We start from the raw sequence: 17,317 nt of genomic DNA on the forward strand, positions 1-17,317 counted from the left end.
AACAAAAAGTTACTGACTACCCACACATAATCGTGCATAATTTCCTCTCTCCTTTTTTTTTTAAAAGAGAGATCTCTGTTTGTTGAGGTCTTGGCCTCCTTACAATAGCTAAACGAATTTGGTGCCTTGTGCTCTGTTGCCTTTTTGACGTAATTCGATTAGTGACCTGGTAAGCACAAATGTGACGGACCTCTTCATATAGGTTCATAGGGCTTTTGGTGGGACGGCCCGTGTCACATTAGACACCACCCACCCCCCCTCGTCCCCCGCTGTTGTCGTGTCGCCACACATAGGAAAGGCATGATTAATGACCGAGCTCACGGAGACATTGTCTGCTACTGGTGACGAGGACAAAATAGACACCCCGTCCCGTTAACCTCTTGCTCCAGAAGCGGTCGGCAGGGTGGAGGGACACAATGCATTGTGTCGAGGTGCCTCAGAGGAAACCGAGGTTTAGGGATGGAGCTTGTAGGCAGGAAAAATAAATACTTTTTTATTGTAGATGGAAGATGTTTCCTTACAGGAATGAGGAAGGGCAGAGACACTGGGTGAAGGCTTTGTCTTTTTAGATCGAGGGGAAAAAATGTAAACGATCTATTGTTAGACTAGACATTAGATTTGTAACTCCGCTCGTCTCTCCTTAGGCAGTTCAGGCAAACATTTATAGAACCTTACTCAAGTTTTGGATCACCTCATTGATCAAACCTGCTTTTTCAAATCCTGTTCCACACAAATCACCAGCGTTTCCATTTTCAACTGACGTTTCGGAGCTTCATCTTGCGAGGAGATATTTAATGTTTTATTACAACACTGAAGACATTAATACAAAGCCAGTTTTCCTCCCTGCTAATAATAGTGCGGCTTATTAATTGAAAATGAAGAAAGGGCCTGCCAGGCAACCCGGCAGAGTTTTCCAAAACCGAAGAGAGCTGAACTTCATCTTAGTTTGTGTTTAAATGAAACGTCTCCATACTAGAGCAGGAAAATAATTAGTAACTGAAAAAAATGTGAAGGAAATATTAAAATTTCATCCTAATCCCCAGACAGGATTTGTATTGTTGTCATGTTCTCACTTGCTGAAAAGAGGGAGAGAGGGAAAAAAGGGTAATGTGAGCAGAACCGTTGAGAGACTTTTTTTCATTTAAGAAATTCAGAGATTTTGCTTGCCTGTGCATATCTTGCTGCCATGATGCTGGCATGAATTGCTATATAAAACATATTTATACAAGGCCTAGAACTGTCATTTTGCCACACGCTCCACACTGTAAAAGATATCTGCTAATTAACAGTTTTTGTGTTTTGTGATTCACAAGTGTTTCCGTTTATTTACGGTTGTGAATTGCATTATGGGATGTTGATCTCTGCTGTGTCAACTTTTGATGTTGAACATTCAATTTAACAGTGCTTTTTATTGACATTTTTAGTTGTTTTAAATAACATATAATAAATAATATATATAGAAAAAAAATAGTATGTAAAATAACTGAAAATGTACTGACAGTTTATTACAAGGCTTTTTGTAACGTAATATACAACACAAACCCAGTTAATGTCACTTTAAACTAGAGCTTGGTAAAATGGTAAAAATGTAGTTTTAATTATTTATTTTTTCCACATTGAATAACAATAACAATATATGTATATATATGTATATATATGTGTATATATGTATATATATATATATATATATATATATATATATATATATATATATATATATATTTATATATATATATATGTATGTATGTATATATATATATATATATATATATATATATATATATATATATATATATATATATATATATATTTCGATATTAGTTGTTCATGCTTCCAGATTTGAAAGTGTATTCCAACAATTGCTGAAGCCTCTAAAATTAGAGGGTCTATTAAATCATAACCTATTTTCAGTGGCCGAAAATTTTTTGCATCCCTAATATCTACACACTTCTAGATTCTAGGGTTGCACAATACTGGAATTCAGTACCAATCGATAATACAATTTTAAAAACGTCCATTTCCTGCTGTTGAACACGTTCTTAAACAGCACTGATTTACCATTGTGTTCAACAGAAATGTCCCTGTATCTGCAGGGGCGCAACTGCACATTTACTGAGGGGTATGCGAGTTCAAGTTTTGTTCAAGTTCCCCCCCCCCCCCCCCCCAAATTAATTTCCTCATCAACATGTCGAAGTTCTGAACGCAACTGAAATAGTATGAAGTAGTAAAAGTATAATTACATTAAGCATGTTAAGTCACAAAGAATTACATTTCATCCCAACCCAAATTTCTTCTTACTTCCATTTTCCTCACCAAATGATTATAGCACCTTGACATGTCTTGTTTTTGTTTCTTTTTGTACATTTGTCAAAACAAAATGAAAGATATGGGAGTCGTAAAGGGCAAAAGAACTTGCAAAAAAAAAATGAAAAATGCAATAACTTCTCACATGCATATGTGAGAGGTGTAAGGTCTGTCTTCACTTGAACAATTGACTGAAACTGCAATCACACCTTTTACAAAGTGAAATAAAAAAGACTGTACAATATTTAGTTAAAAAAAATAGAGACAAACTGCCTGAAATGTTTTATTTGATAAAAATGTTATAGGCAAACTTTTTGGGAACTAAATTGAACTAGTTTTGAGCAGAAAAAGTTACCAAAAGGCCTGATGTATCAATATGATACATAATTAATTTATAAAAAAATGTATAGGGTATAAAAATGGATCTTGATGGGATTAATAAACATTACAGTTCCAAAAAATTTGAATATTCTGACTATAGTTTTAACAGGGTTAAAAATCATTATAATTAGATATCTAAAATTTTTATAGGGGAATTTTTTAATCCATGTATTATTTTCTATTTTGCCTAAAATAAATTCAGTATAATCCCACATGGAGTCTGCGTGCGCAGACATCTGCAGTTTTCTACAGATTTTTAGCCCATCATTGAATCTATTTGTGTAAATTTGTGTACATTTCTATTTACTCAGTATTCAAATTCATTTCACTAATATTATTGTGATATAATAATAGTAATATTAAAATGTTCATATGATTTATTTACAATACAGTTGGTAAAGTAGTATTTTCTGCCTGTAATTCTCAGCAGAAATAGCAAAAAATGTTTGCAGATTCTGTCTGGCCCTAATATTAAGGTTTTAAGCATACTTTTTGTGTGATCCCTCTTATTTTTTGCTAAATAATCAATTAATAATAGAATGTTTCACATTACTCAAACCTTTTGAGCTCAACTGTAAGTATGATTTGACAGTTTATTTTGATAAAACTTTTACATAAACTTTACACTTGGATGTGTGACTGCATGTTGTTTTAAATGATTTTGAATAAAAATGTGTGTGCCAACGAATGGAATTCATTCCTACAAACCCTCTCGTTTTTGCCATATTAATTCTACCATATTTTACCATTCTATCTGCTGTCTTCCATGTGTGTTTTTCCAGTATTTCTCCCGCATTTGTAATGTTTCTATGAAAAGTGAAAGTAGCAGCTGCACAGAGCCGATCTCAAATGTGATGCAAGAACTGTTTAAGAGAATTAAGCTTTCACATTATTTTGATTGACAGCACTTTGAAATTAATGTAAAAACGGCCGCATTCACATACTTTCCAGTAAAGCTTTATGCGTCTTTTGCCGCCCTTATGCAGCCTCTGAATCAGTTTAACGGTGCTGAGTGACGGACACGCTCCATAGTGATAAAGACGGCTTCTATACACGCGATTTGAAGAGGAATGAGAGCGGATACTTTAAGATTCAGGTGTGTAAATAGAAAAAATATACACAATAATATGTAAAGATGTTTTATTTGAAACACAAGTAATATTATCTTAAATTAGCATAAACAAAACAAATCACAGAGGATCAAACTAAATTCATTTGTTGCTCTTTAGTAAATAACTATAGTAACTGTAATCAACATTTAAATGCAGTAAATAAAAATGTTCTCTTTTGAAGCTGACGGTCCATGAATTTACGACAAAAGCCTTTACCATAAAGTTAACTTTACACCAGCTTATCATGGCTTTAGCCTATAGAAATATAGTGTTTTTCGCAAACTATACAGGATGCAAATATGCGATTTCGGACGCAGTTCAGGTGTGGCCGTGCGTCACTGTCCCCCTGCCTGGACAAAACCACCTTGTCTGCATTTATGTTAAGTAAAAGCCCATGCATGCAGTGACTGAGTGGCGATAATGAATAATTAATGATATGGCAGCCCGTTGCTCCCAAAAACATTAGAAGTTGATTAAAAGTGTGGTAATATAAGCTTAAGCTTACCAATTCCTTATTATCCAATTTGTCATGGCAGTTTTTATTTTAAGGCATTGTTTGTTCTCTTTTTGTTTTCTATTTTGCGCTCCACGTCTCTTTACTCTTCTCTCCATTTTGAACATGTGACTGTAACCGAGCAACGGATCAATCTAATGGTCAATGAAGAGGGAGGGGTGGTATAATTTTTTTATTTAATAAAATACAATTGTATATTTATATAAAATGCAGGATAAAATTTTTTAACCTAAAATATTCATTTATTTTGTTTAATATGTATAATAATATGTATAATTTCAAAAATAGTTTTGGCACAATGGCGCCCCCCCCATGTGTGGCGCCCCTATGCGCCGCATATACTGCATACCCCTTTTTGCGCCACTGTGTATCTGTGTTGTGCTAAACCACTGTTCACTGACTGTAACCACAATCGCAAATCAGCGCTGTTTAAGAACGTGCTGAAATGTCATCGGGAAATGAACGTTTGAGACAACATTTCTGCTGTCTCATTGGCTCTTAGATCAATATAGAGTGAAAAAGTCTAGAGCTTACCATTGTTATTGACATAAATTTTATCGCAGCAATATAGTATTGTTTGTTGGCCCAGCCCTATTTTGAACTATTATAAATGCTAATAAAAGTAAAGTTGTTGGAAGAAAGATCAAGGTCCCATAATGCAATCCAAAAGCATAAATAAATGGGAAAAATAAAAACATCAATCACAAAATAAAAAATACAGAAAACTGCTAATTTGCAGGTATTTTTTTTACAGTGCAGGGGGGTCAGTGGCTTTTACCAGAAAATTTACCAGCCATAAATATTTTATTATAAAGCAAGCTGAAATTGTATTAAATTTTATTTAAAATCACAATTTTTGTACTTTTTATTTGGTGCTAACCAAATGTACATTTTTGACCATATATGCATTTTCAGATTACACTTCTAATCTAAATTAAAACATAACGCATGTATGAAGGCTGTCTTTTTCCCCACTGTCCCTAGAGAGAAATATCCTTCAGGAAAAAGAAGGAATTTGAGTTGTGCAGGATGAGAGCGAGTTGTAAACTGAACACTGTTCCAGTTCCTGTCGTTCCATAATCCTGTTCTTATCAGCACAGCTGTCAGCCCCTAAATGAAGTCGGGCTCCTGAACTCATTTACAAGGGTGACACTCAAAACCTTCACTACTTCCTTTTGCTACCCATGTCAGACAGTGACAAGATTTTCATGTTTCATACGGTTACACCAGCGTTTGAAAACAATTCTGTGGCAACTTGAATTTTCATGTTTTATTTTGCATTAAGAGACTTTACTGGAGAAAACTTTTTTGTGAATTTTTGGGATCCTGAGCTTTTTGGAGCAATACATTTTATTTTTGAGTTATTTTTTCTTAGTTTTTTCCTTGCTGTTGTTGAGTAGCTTATTTGTTATGGAGATTAACCAAAATTTTATTAAATGTCTTTTAAACTGTACAAATCTCCCAACTATGTCTAATGCAGATCAGTTTATTGAATGTGAATTCAATGTTTTACCACATTTCAGAATTTTGAATAAAATGATTGGCAAATGTTTCAATTAGACATACTGACAATGCACCAGCTTTAGTGATTAAGAGGAAATGATGCAAGATCTGAACAAGACTACTATTTGATGTATAAGGATGTAATGATTTACTGTGAGCCGGATGAAAATCGAAAGCCGGTACAACTGCACAATGTACAATCGCGATGCATTTATTTTTTTTTTAATAGAACGGAGCACTGTGATTACAGGTGCAACATATCTTTGCCTGCACATCAGCGGCGAGCAAGAGGTGGGGCAGCAGAGTGAAATGACATCGGTGAAGTGCGCCGCACAAAACACATACTGTGTGCAAATACTGGAAAAAGGCGATTACTTGCACTAACTGAACAACAAATATGGTGCACATAAACCGTTAGCACAGTGAAAAACTCACAGACGCCTGTACACAAAAAAAAAAACTATTAATAAGCCAAACCAAGTGCACCGGATGATTTGCATTCCCGCTTGCTCCAACTGGTGCTGCAGAGATCATGCAGTGCATCAGTATTTTCATAGCGGAAGTGTGAAGATGTTTTTCAGTCTGAAAGAGAAAGCTGTTCTGTTACAAAACCAGGTATTAGATGATTTTCACCCTCTCCTTTTCAAACTAGTTTATGCATATATTAATAATTTCCTTATTATTGCATATTTATAATGTTCAAGATTATCTCTTCTTAAGTGTATCACACTGATACAAGTAATATTAATTATTCACTTTCAAAATCATGTTTAACTCCTGTCTCTATCATACTGTTTAATTAGTAACTTTATAATCTTTTTTCCCTGGGATCAGAGGGCCTATTGACCACCTCTATACACGCTGCTCTCTGGTTTAGGAAAGACTTAACTCTTCACACTCTTCACATTTAAGAAAAACTGAAAGGGCTCTTGTTAACCTTAAATTTGTTTCAAATAATATTGTAAAAAAAGAGTGATTTAATTGAGAATCGTGAGATTGTCATCAGGAATTGTACCGAATCGTAAGTCATTACATCTCTAATGATATATTATTAACATTTTATGTGACAGACTGACATGTAATTTTTTTTCCTGTTAAAAAAAAATGTTTAAAAATGCATACTAATGGTGTTGTACTTGAAGCTATTTTAAACTTGAATTGGCTTGAACTAAATGTTTACATTTATTTATTTTTTTGCTAAGAAAAAGCTTTTTTCATTCATTTTATTTAAGTCTATAGCATGGGCATGTTTTGGATATATTTGCAGTTATATATATATTTTTATGTTTAAAAATGTTTTGTTTGCAGCCATTTTTGCGGGTTGACCAGCTAATAGTTAAACAAAGAATATGTATTGGATTTTTTTTTTTTTGCCATACAGCACCATTTGTGTTAATATATTCCCAACGTTTTAGTTTGTTGTGCGTGAGTGGGCAAAATACTGTGGAAGTTTAATTTCTGGATTGGTTATCAGAAAAAAGAAAACCATTAACAGCTGATAATTCTAACCTAAACTTTTAATCTATCTATTGTCATCCTTTTTTATTTATTTATTTTTTTTTTATCTTATCACATTTGTGCAGCAAGCCCTAGCAAACACACTCACTCGTGAGATTTGCCTGTGGTACATTATTATTCACAGCCCAGGTTGATGCTTGAAATATAATCGCAACAGTTCAAGCTGACTGTGGAAAGATTCATGTCTAGAAAAGGAGGCCTTTGTCTTATTACATCAGCAGCATTTTGACCTCATTTTTAATGCATCCAGAATCTCAGCAGGTCCTGCCTTTTATCTCACCACCCGTTCAGCTGGTAGTGTCCAAGAACTGCAGTTTATGTCAGAGTGTACTTGTGTGTCGGTGTGTGTGTGTGTGAGTGAGGTTAATGCCATCATCTGAAATGGCCTTGTGGTCTTTAAAATGCCCCTTCAGAGATTACCGGGTCCTCATTGTATTAAATCACTAATCATTTTGCTTTTATCATGATTAGAATCTTTATAGCTGAATTGTCCGTGTGCGTTTCAGTCTGTTCATGGTCTTCATTGAGGCTGGAGAAGGTATCTGACCATGAACATCAAAGAGTCAAATTGCACACCACTGGGTTTGTCCATGGCCGAATGATCCAGAAGAGATTTTGTAATGGAGTGCTTTTTTTTTTGCCAGCGTGCGGCGCCTCATTTCCTGTCATCTGCTCGCGTTTGTTTTGACAGTGGCCTTCTGAGCTAGCGAGTTAAAGAATGGGCGGACGGACCACAAGAATGCCACGGTGAACAGTCATCTGTCACTTTAAGCCTTGTGTGTGTCCATTTAGAGACTGTCCAGGCTCTCTGAGACTTGTCATCTGGGATAGGCAGTCATAGGAAGGTCTTAAGCAGCTGAGAGACATGGATTAGACCAGCTTATTTCCTTAAACTCTGCTAGTGGATCATTGGATTGCAGTAGCTCTGCTGAATTGTATTAGATTTTTTTTTTCCATTTGAAAGATTGAAACTGAAAGTTTGTGCAATGTTACTTTGGAAATATGCAGATTAAGCTCACTCTTGTTATATTTAAGACTTGTGGGAAATAATTGCTTTGTTGTTTGCTGTGTGATACAATAGGACTTAAATGTTCCTGGAGCACAGCTTAGAGTAATATCTAACATCTGCTCGACCTGACAGACTGTGTTAATGCTCATGGGAAAAAAATGTTTCTGAAAGTAGCAGCATCAGACCTAAAGATCGTAAAGGCTCATTTAAATGTGAATTTTTTTATTTTACTTTTTTTTTTTTTTTATGATAGATGAATTCATAGACCATTCAAAGGTTTGTAAGATTGTTAAAAAGAAACATGAAAGAAATTAGAACTTAAGCAAAGATTTAATAAATCCGTTACACAATTGTTTCACATAATCATATGCTAGTTGTTTGCTTAATATATATTTACATTTAGTTATTTAGCAGACACCTTTGTCTAATGCAACTCGCAATTTAGGAGGCATTCAATGATTCAGCTAGAAGAGGCAGTGCACACAAAACGGGCTATTTAACAAAGGAAATGAATATTGTATTTAATATCAAAATAATATCTGATATATATTATTCACAATAATTTGATGTGTAACTGCAAATTTCCATACTATAATTTATGTAATATTACCGATATTTTTTGATGTGTTATCTTTAATGGTATACAAGGGAATTCAATTAGAAAAATGAAAATTATTAATATGACAAATTGCTTTAAAATAGAGATTTGTCTCAATGATTGCACCCTCAGTTTCCAGATTTTCACATTTTTGCTTCTCAGCTTTCAGGTGATGTATAAATCCATTTATAAATGTTTCCAAAAATTGACAGTTATGACTGGTTTTCTGCTCCAGGATCATAAAAATGTACAATAATTAATAGTATTAATATTATTTAAAATATTTTTTAAAATCCGATCATATTATGTTATGATGTTACATATTATATAAAAGATATATAAATAATGTTTTCAACAAATGTTTACATAACTACACTGTAAAATGTACATGACCCTAAACTTGACCTTACTTAGAAAAATTGAGAAAACTGATTGCCTGAAAGTTTCTAAGTAAAGTAGTGTATTCATTTTAAGTGAGCATAACTTAAAACCTTTTGTATGTACAACTTCCTAATAAAGTAAACTTCAGTTCCATTGACTCAAAATAAGTAGATGTGTTAATTTCTTATCAGTGTTCACATTACTAGGAAAATATTAGGAAACTGAAAATTTTCATGTAAATTATTAAGTATTTAATCACTCCCAGTGCCGTTGATATTTAGCTGTACCATGTTAGTGTTTTGTAGCATCTCTTTTTTTTTTTTTGATGTGGGTTGTTAGCCCAACGCTCAACCCCCAACCTAGAGGACCAGGACATACACACACATACAGAAAAGTTACCGTACGCAATTCACCTATAACTCCACACAGAAATACCAACTGACCCAGCCAGAGCTCGATCCAGTGACCTTCTTGCTGTGAGGTGACACCGTTACTCACTGCGCCAACTGTTTCCTCAGTTCCCTCATCACCATTCTCTATCATTAACATGCTTTTGACACATGACCACTCAAAAGTTGTAAATACATATTATTGAAAGTCAAGATTACAAAAATCTGTTTAGTTTAACAACTTAATGTGCTAAAAACATGTGATTACTTGTTTAAATATTGTAAAAGGAACAAACTTATTCATAATAAGTTAACCGAACTTAATTTTATTAGTGAGTACGACTATTGTTTTTTACAGTGTGCATTTTGTTCATGTATTATATGCAATATAAACATTGGCTGTTTTTAATGAAACATTATAAGCATTATTCTTCATTTCCTTGCAGCAAATTGTATTTATATTATTTACTAAAACATATTTGAAAAATTCAGTTCAGAAATTACATCCTCTGTGTATTTTTCTCATTAACACAACCTCTCCAGTTCAAACATATCAATTAAAAAAAATGATGTTTAAAAAAATCACCTGTATACAGCACCTACAATGCAACAGTCTTGTCTACCAAAGCCAGTAAGAATTATTGACAATTGTAACTTTTCACACTGACCTTTAGCAAACTCCAGCAAGCTAATTCAGCACACAAATAGCCATCTCTCCTCACCTATTGCACGAGCAGTGATACAGAGACCTTGAGGCGTCGCTGTGACACGGCCGATGTTCAGATGAATGGTGACAGGCAGTATTTAGAGCCTGCTGACACCACTGATTGTCCAGGAGTCTCCTTCCAGATCGTCCCAAAGAGAGACGCAGAGGCCGCAGGGGGAGACAGACCCGTGCTGTGGTTAAGTGTAAGTGTATTGATGCCGACTGAAGTGTTGTGTAAGAAGGGCCCGTAGGGAAGTGGTGTTAGTCTCACGGTTTCTGGAGAAGGTCATACTGTCACGGGCCCTTTTCCTCCAGCTGTACATTTCCCTCGAAACCTGATTTTGGTTGTTAAAAGCACTAATTTACAGTGTATGATGTTTTTGAGGATGAATATTGAGGTTCATATGATACAAGGCCATTCTCAAGTAGCACGTTTTTAATGGGCAATGCTTTTTTTGTTTTTGCTGAGTGGAATGAATATGTGGATGTTTTAAAATTTAGAAATAGGTGATATTTTGGTACTTTTTTCCATTTTAGACTCTTAACTGTTCAATAAATATGTTATAATTGTAATTATGTTGGTCTGTGGTTATTGATATCAGAGTTTTTGATTTTTATTAGCTATTTAGAATTTTTTTATTGCAGAAGAAGAAGCCTGCAAGCCTGTAACTTCAACTGTACATCTCTATCCAAAAGCACTCACTTTTTACTTATGTGATATTTTTAAGCACACAAATTGAGTAAAAATAGTCATATGATACAAGTGGTCATGTATGACAAGGCTGTTTTTTTAAGTGGCAGGTTTAGCATGACCTATGCTTTTTCTGCTACTGAGTGGAATGACTCAGAGTATTGAGTCAGAACTCAGGGGCATCGTGTGTCTTTTTTGAGGGGGCAGTGATGGCGTTCTTGACTCGTTTGGTGCCCTGGGTGAGATAAGACACAAGCAGGCCCACACGAAATCTACACCCACAAAACCTTATGTAGATTTCTGCTGAATTTGAATGGACATAATTTATAAAGGTGTGTTACATAAATGAACAGTGTTTTAATGTTTAATTAATTTGTTAGGTGAGATTGAACAGAAGTATATGAAACCACAGGAGCTTTATGTGAGCTTTAAATTTCAAAATCATTTGTAAAATGCATAAAAAAAAGGTTTGGTTTTTGTACACATTAATTACTTTTGTAATATTAATTTTTCACATTAATCTTTAACAATTCCTCCACGTATTATATAGCATTAATAACAGTGGCATTATGTAAAAGAACTGCAATATACAATGTTAAAATCTAAAAAATGTTTTTTTTTTTTTTTTTTGGTATTTTTGGTTGGTTATAATCAGAACAGAAAATTTCTTTATAACTCAACTTTCATTATAACTAAATTAGTCTACTATATGAACCTCTGATACACAAGTGTTAAGGTTTTTTTCCAAATGATCAGCACAAAACATTTGTGTCATGTACAGTGAGCCTGGATGTGACCAAAGAAAGGGAGAATTACTTTTCAGCAAGTTAGTTTTATATATGTTAGTTTAGTGATTCATGTGATTTCATGTTCAGTTCCTGGCTTTGTTCTTTTAATAAACCAACTGCATTTGAACTTGACAGACATAACTACTGTTACTGCTGTTGCTATGATTGCCAGAAAACCACCAAGGCTCTCATTTTCTGAAAGGTGTACAGGCTTTAACTTTGATGTGAACTTTTAATTGAGGATGTAAGTTATAGAATAGGTTTCTCTCTGCACTTATTTTACCTAGTACATCTTGAGCATTGGTTTCATAGCTGTGCTCAAATCCACACTAAAACCATCTGAGACTGCCAAAAGGAGGTGGTCTTGACATGATTAAAAACAAATTCATTTGGTTGAGGATTAATGAGAGGACAGTTATGACTGGCATAAACTCATTTTGGTGCACTTTGAAGTATCGCTTGAGAAAGTGCACTAAATCAAGGAGAAAATGTCTGAAAATACTCCTAAAGTTAAGTTTGTTGTTTACTGACTTAATAAAATCATCCATTGGAATACCTGTATATATTCTGACCAAGTATAGACGTTTTTAATCAGTTTATTAAAGTTGTTTGCTACTTTTCTCTCTTTCGATGCTGAATCATAACTGACACCTTTCTTTCCTCATCATTAGTGGTTAAGTATTGAGACCCTGTGGCTTTATTTGACCTTTGGATTTTAAGAAAACTGGCAGATGTACGACCTGCTAAAGAGAAGCCATATTGATTGGTTCTTTCAGCAAATCTCCCACTGGCAGTCGCCAGGTTCTCTAGTGTTTCACTTTCATCAAGTTGTGAATTTTACGTGAGTGTGTTAGAAATCCTTTCCCATTTTCCTTACCAGTAACACACTGACATTTAAACTGAGCCTTATTGGTGATGAAGTAATCCAATTGCATCTCCCTCTTACGGTCATATCAGTAGGCTACATCAAATCAGCATACATAACACCAATGCACCCGTTGGCATTACAGCATGGCTTTGCCATCTGTCAGTTGCGTATATCTGGCGGGTTGCCTTACCGGCATGCAGATACACCATTGACATTTAAACCTTGGCCCTCACGCAAATGGGAATGCTAACCAGATCGAAGCTGGGCCCGACATGGTCCTCAGAGCCCCACCGTCATGGAGGGCTAAAGGACGATTGCTCCTACCAAGACCTTTCAGAGGGAATGCAATAATTATTCCCAGCAAGACCAGACGTTCTGAACAAATACCCTGATGGGTCGATGCAGCAGTGGAGAACGGGCCTCACAAATCTGCTAAAGGGCACAGGAAGATATATCACCTTTTAAAAGATCATTTAAGCTAGTTAATGGATGACATGAATTATCGTCTTTCATCTAGTAAAGTCAATTAAACGGACGTTCTCAAAACATATGATGCTCTACATCAAATTATCATACCCTCCACTCGCCTGCAGGAATCGGCAGTTGTCGGTTGTTATTGCATTAACAGATGCTGGCTGGAGGTTGGATTCCACTTCACTGCAGTTGTAAGTCATTTTTCCTGTTCAATAATTCAACCTGCTCCAACGGCAAAGTGCTGCTACTGTTGCCACCTTAATAGACGAGCCTTTGTTAACTTGTATTAATGTCAGATGATTTTAAGGGGAGATAGATGCATGCACGCTGTGTGCTGTCGAGCAAAAAATTGGATTCATTTAGATGATGGGAGATTGTAGTTGTTGCAGCCTCAGAGTTTCAGGTCGTTGGTTACAAAGTCTTGTGTTTGAGAACAAGGAAGCACTTTAGAAAATAATGGGCAGAGTGAGATTTAGAGGAACATTATGGGAAAAGAATTATAGGTGCCGTTTTCACTCAATATTAAGAGCTTAGATGATATGGTCAGAAGTGGTCAGCTGAGATATACTGCTCTATGTACTGTACCTGGTACAGTAGATGCGTGTGTCTCACTCATCTCATTGCTGTTTTTCTACCCAAGTCAACTCTGAATTCGGGAAAATTTGGAAAAGATATTGTGTTTTACATATTTTAAAGCTTCAATGAACTTTGTTTCAGCTATTGATTTGTTTTGACTTGGACTATGGTGTTCTTTACTTTCTGAACTCTGTCTTCTGTCTGGTTCTTCAAACATTTGCTTTGACTCCTTGTATTTTTTTCACCACATGACTGTGGTGACAGCAGAGCACATGTGGCCGTGGCTTCACGCCCAGACCGCAGCTGTCTTTTCAAGACATGCATTAGTTATGTTGTGGTTTCAGCATCTCCATTGCAAGCTTACAGGAAAGGCAATGTATCCATTAAAAAAAATCTGGTGTGTCCTTTTTTGGTTTGCAATATATGTGACAGAAGATTGCAGAATTGAATAAACCCAAGCAAAAACTGGAAGGCCATAATCTGTGATTATTAACTTCGGCTTTTTAAACCTTAAACACAAGCAAACGGAAGTACAAGCAAATGTGCACTCATAGTTTTGCACGTTCTGAAAATATACTTCATTTTGGCCAAAGTCCAGGCATGTGGGAGGGCCACATTCGTGCCCTGGGCCTGACAGTTTGACCTCAATTTCTCTTTTGTTGCTAAAAGACACACAATGAGAGTTCTCCGCTTTGATGTGCAAGATGTCTTGGACTGGAGACAAGGTGCAGAAGAAGAAAAGAAAGCAAATGGCTCATTAGGAGGATCTTTTGCTATTTTATTTTGAAAAATTTTGCGCTGAGCTGTGGGAAAAGGTTTTGTAGCGAACGCAAGGCCAGGCAGAATGGGAGCAAACACATCACACACTTGGGAATAGATATGCTAGGAGTTGATGACTACATCTCCCTGCAAGGTGAAACAAAATGAGATCAGAATAAGATGGTGCCTTTAAAGTCAGTTCCCTTATGGCTCTTTTGGTAAATTAAACTCTAAAAATAATTGAATGACATGTGGCTTCCGCTTTTGCCAGTAATTGGCTTTCTTGTCAAAAGTAACTCTCATTACCTTATTTTAGTTGCTCTTATGAACGTTTTATGATCCAGAAAACAGCAGCTGCATAATTTTTTCTAACTATTCATTTTTATAGAGCTAGGGATCCATCACTGTCCATGATAACAATGCCTGACCAGCTCTCTACTGTTCCTTTGCTTAACGAAATGAGGTCAAAAGTCCAAAAAGATGAAAAATGTTTAGCTGTTGCTTTACAATGCGGTCAAAAGTTGAGTTGTTAAAAAAAGAGGTCAAAGGTCTAAAAAGATGAAAAATGTGTACCATTTGCTTAATAAAGAGTGAGACGTCTGAAAAGATGAAAAATGTCTACTAATTGCTTTAAAAGGGGTCAAACTTCAACTAATTTTTCATCTTATTGGCTTGTGACCCCTGCTTCATCTGCTTTTTAATCTGACCCCTGATCAGTCATAGCTTTCTTTGACCACAGCAAATGAGATGGCCACACTCTTAAAGTCCAACTTAAAGTATTTATTGTGAGATTTTCAATCTGATGTCCATAGTTGAAGCTTTTAAGGAGTTTTGTTCTTGTATCTGAAGTGCCCTATTCAAGGTAGAATTTCAAGTGTGCACTGGCCTCATGGACATCAGACCTGATCAATAGTTTTCCCAGGGCGAATGAGGTCATCTGTGAGCTCCAACATTGTGCTGACAAAGATGCCAGAGGTGAGGTCATTGTGTTAAAAGGGTCACGGCAGGTCACCCCCAGTAGCAGCCACTCAACTCTCCTTCCCCCATTACTTAAGGTTAGTGTTTTGAATAGAACTTTCTAACTGGAGAATACAAATCGCTGTTTGCACTCACTTCCTGCTGATTTGCTTTCACCATGCGACACATGGTATTAATATTTCAAGTCGTTTTGCTCATAGCTCAAGCTGTATAAAATTCTGATGGTGTTAGGAAACTGGAGATTGATTTACTGCACACAGAATGTCCATAAAGAGAATGCGCACACTCAGGGCCTACTCACACTATGCCATCCGTACCGTGCCCAGGCCCGTTTCCCGGATCGTTTGAGAAGTGTGAGTGCGCTGAATCGGGCTCAAGCACGGTTCACTTGGCCGGCCCTGGCCCGGTTGGAAGAGGTGTGCCTGAGCGCGGTACACTTGGGCTTTGGCGCGGTACGCTTGTGTGTGAGCGCGAAACGCGCCAAAGCCCGAAACCGAAAGCGAGACGTGACTTTTAAGGGACTGTTTGATATGGATTTATTAATCATTCTTACTGTTCAGTGATCGCAAACTGCCGTAGTTTATTAAAGACGCAAACTCCTCACAGCACGCCAGCTGCGCGCCTTCAGCAGACCTCCTCATTCCTGCAGCACGAGAGCTTTGATTGTTTATGAGCGCCAAAAGTGGCGGATCTGTTCGGTAAAATATCTGACTGTGTGTCCCCGCATCCCTAAGGACTGTTTGGCGAAATATTTGACTGCATGTCACTGCATAACAAACGACTGAAAGGATATAACTAGAGAAATCTCCACTGTGCTGCTAAATGAGAGCGTATGGCAAGCCGTTTTAACATTTAAACCTTGTTCTGGCTATCCATAAATATATTTAGAGATATAATTATATATTTTGACAAGTCATTATTATAATTCGACTTGTCAGAATGACAATTAGAGATATCTGCAATTACAATTGTACTAGTACGAAATCAGATTGGAGATATCTGCAAATATATTATGACTAGTCATATTCCTCCATTGACTTCCATTGAAAAATATTTGCAGATATCTCTAACTGAGTTTTGACTCGTCAAAAATCCAATTCAAGATATCTACAACTGTAATTCGACTATTAGTAAATTAATTAGAGATATCTTCAAATATATTTGTAAATATCTCTAAATATTACGAATTAAAGACATCTGTATGACTAGTAAAAACTCAGTTAGAGATATCTCTAATTACAATTGTGACGAGTCAAAACTCATTTAGAGATATCTGCAAATATTTTTGAATAATTGTTATTCTGACTAGTCGAATTATAAGTATGACTAGTCAAAATATAATTAGAGATATCTCTAAATATATTTATGGAGTCAGAACAAAGATTTAAATGCTAAAAAGGCTTGCCATAGAGAGCGCTTCTGAACAGCGCAGCAGCGATGACGTAAGCGTGCCGTGGCCCGGTATGGTGTGAGCGCGGGCCGTCGGGGGAGACGGGAGGGGGGACAAGCGTGCTTTGGCCCGGTTCGAGGCAACTGTACCTAGTGTGAGTACGGCCTCAAACACACTCGCACACCTGTGTGCTTTGATAATTAAAACTGCTGTGATCTCATTCCTGCCTGATGCTGCCTTTTAGTTTTGGCTGACATCTCATCTCCAGAATGAATGATTTATTTTTTAGTGACGACAGCTGGTTTGAGTATCGAGCTAATATTCAGTAAATATGAAAAACTTGAATGGAAGTAGGATAATTCATTTTCTGGCATTTAA

General features: G+C 36.0%; 1 protein-coding gene across 3 annotated transcripts in view; it reads left to right on the forward strand.

Moving 5' to 3' along the window:
• macrod2 (mono-ADP ribosylhydrolase 2) overlaps positions 1-17,317 on the forward strand; it is an 862,504-nt gene that overhangs the window by 95,808 nt on the left and 749,379 nt on the right.

The sequence above is a fragment of the Danio rerio genome, chromosome 13 (assembly GCF_052040795.2).
Source record: "Danio rerio strain M-AB ecotype USA chromosome 13, GRCz13ab, whole genome shotgun sequence".
Classification (NCBI taxonomy): Eukaryota; Metazoa; Chordata; class Actinopteri; order Cypriniformes; family Danionidae; genus Danio; species Danio rerio.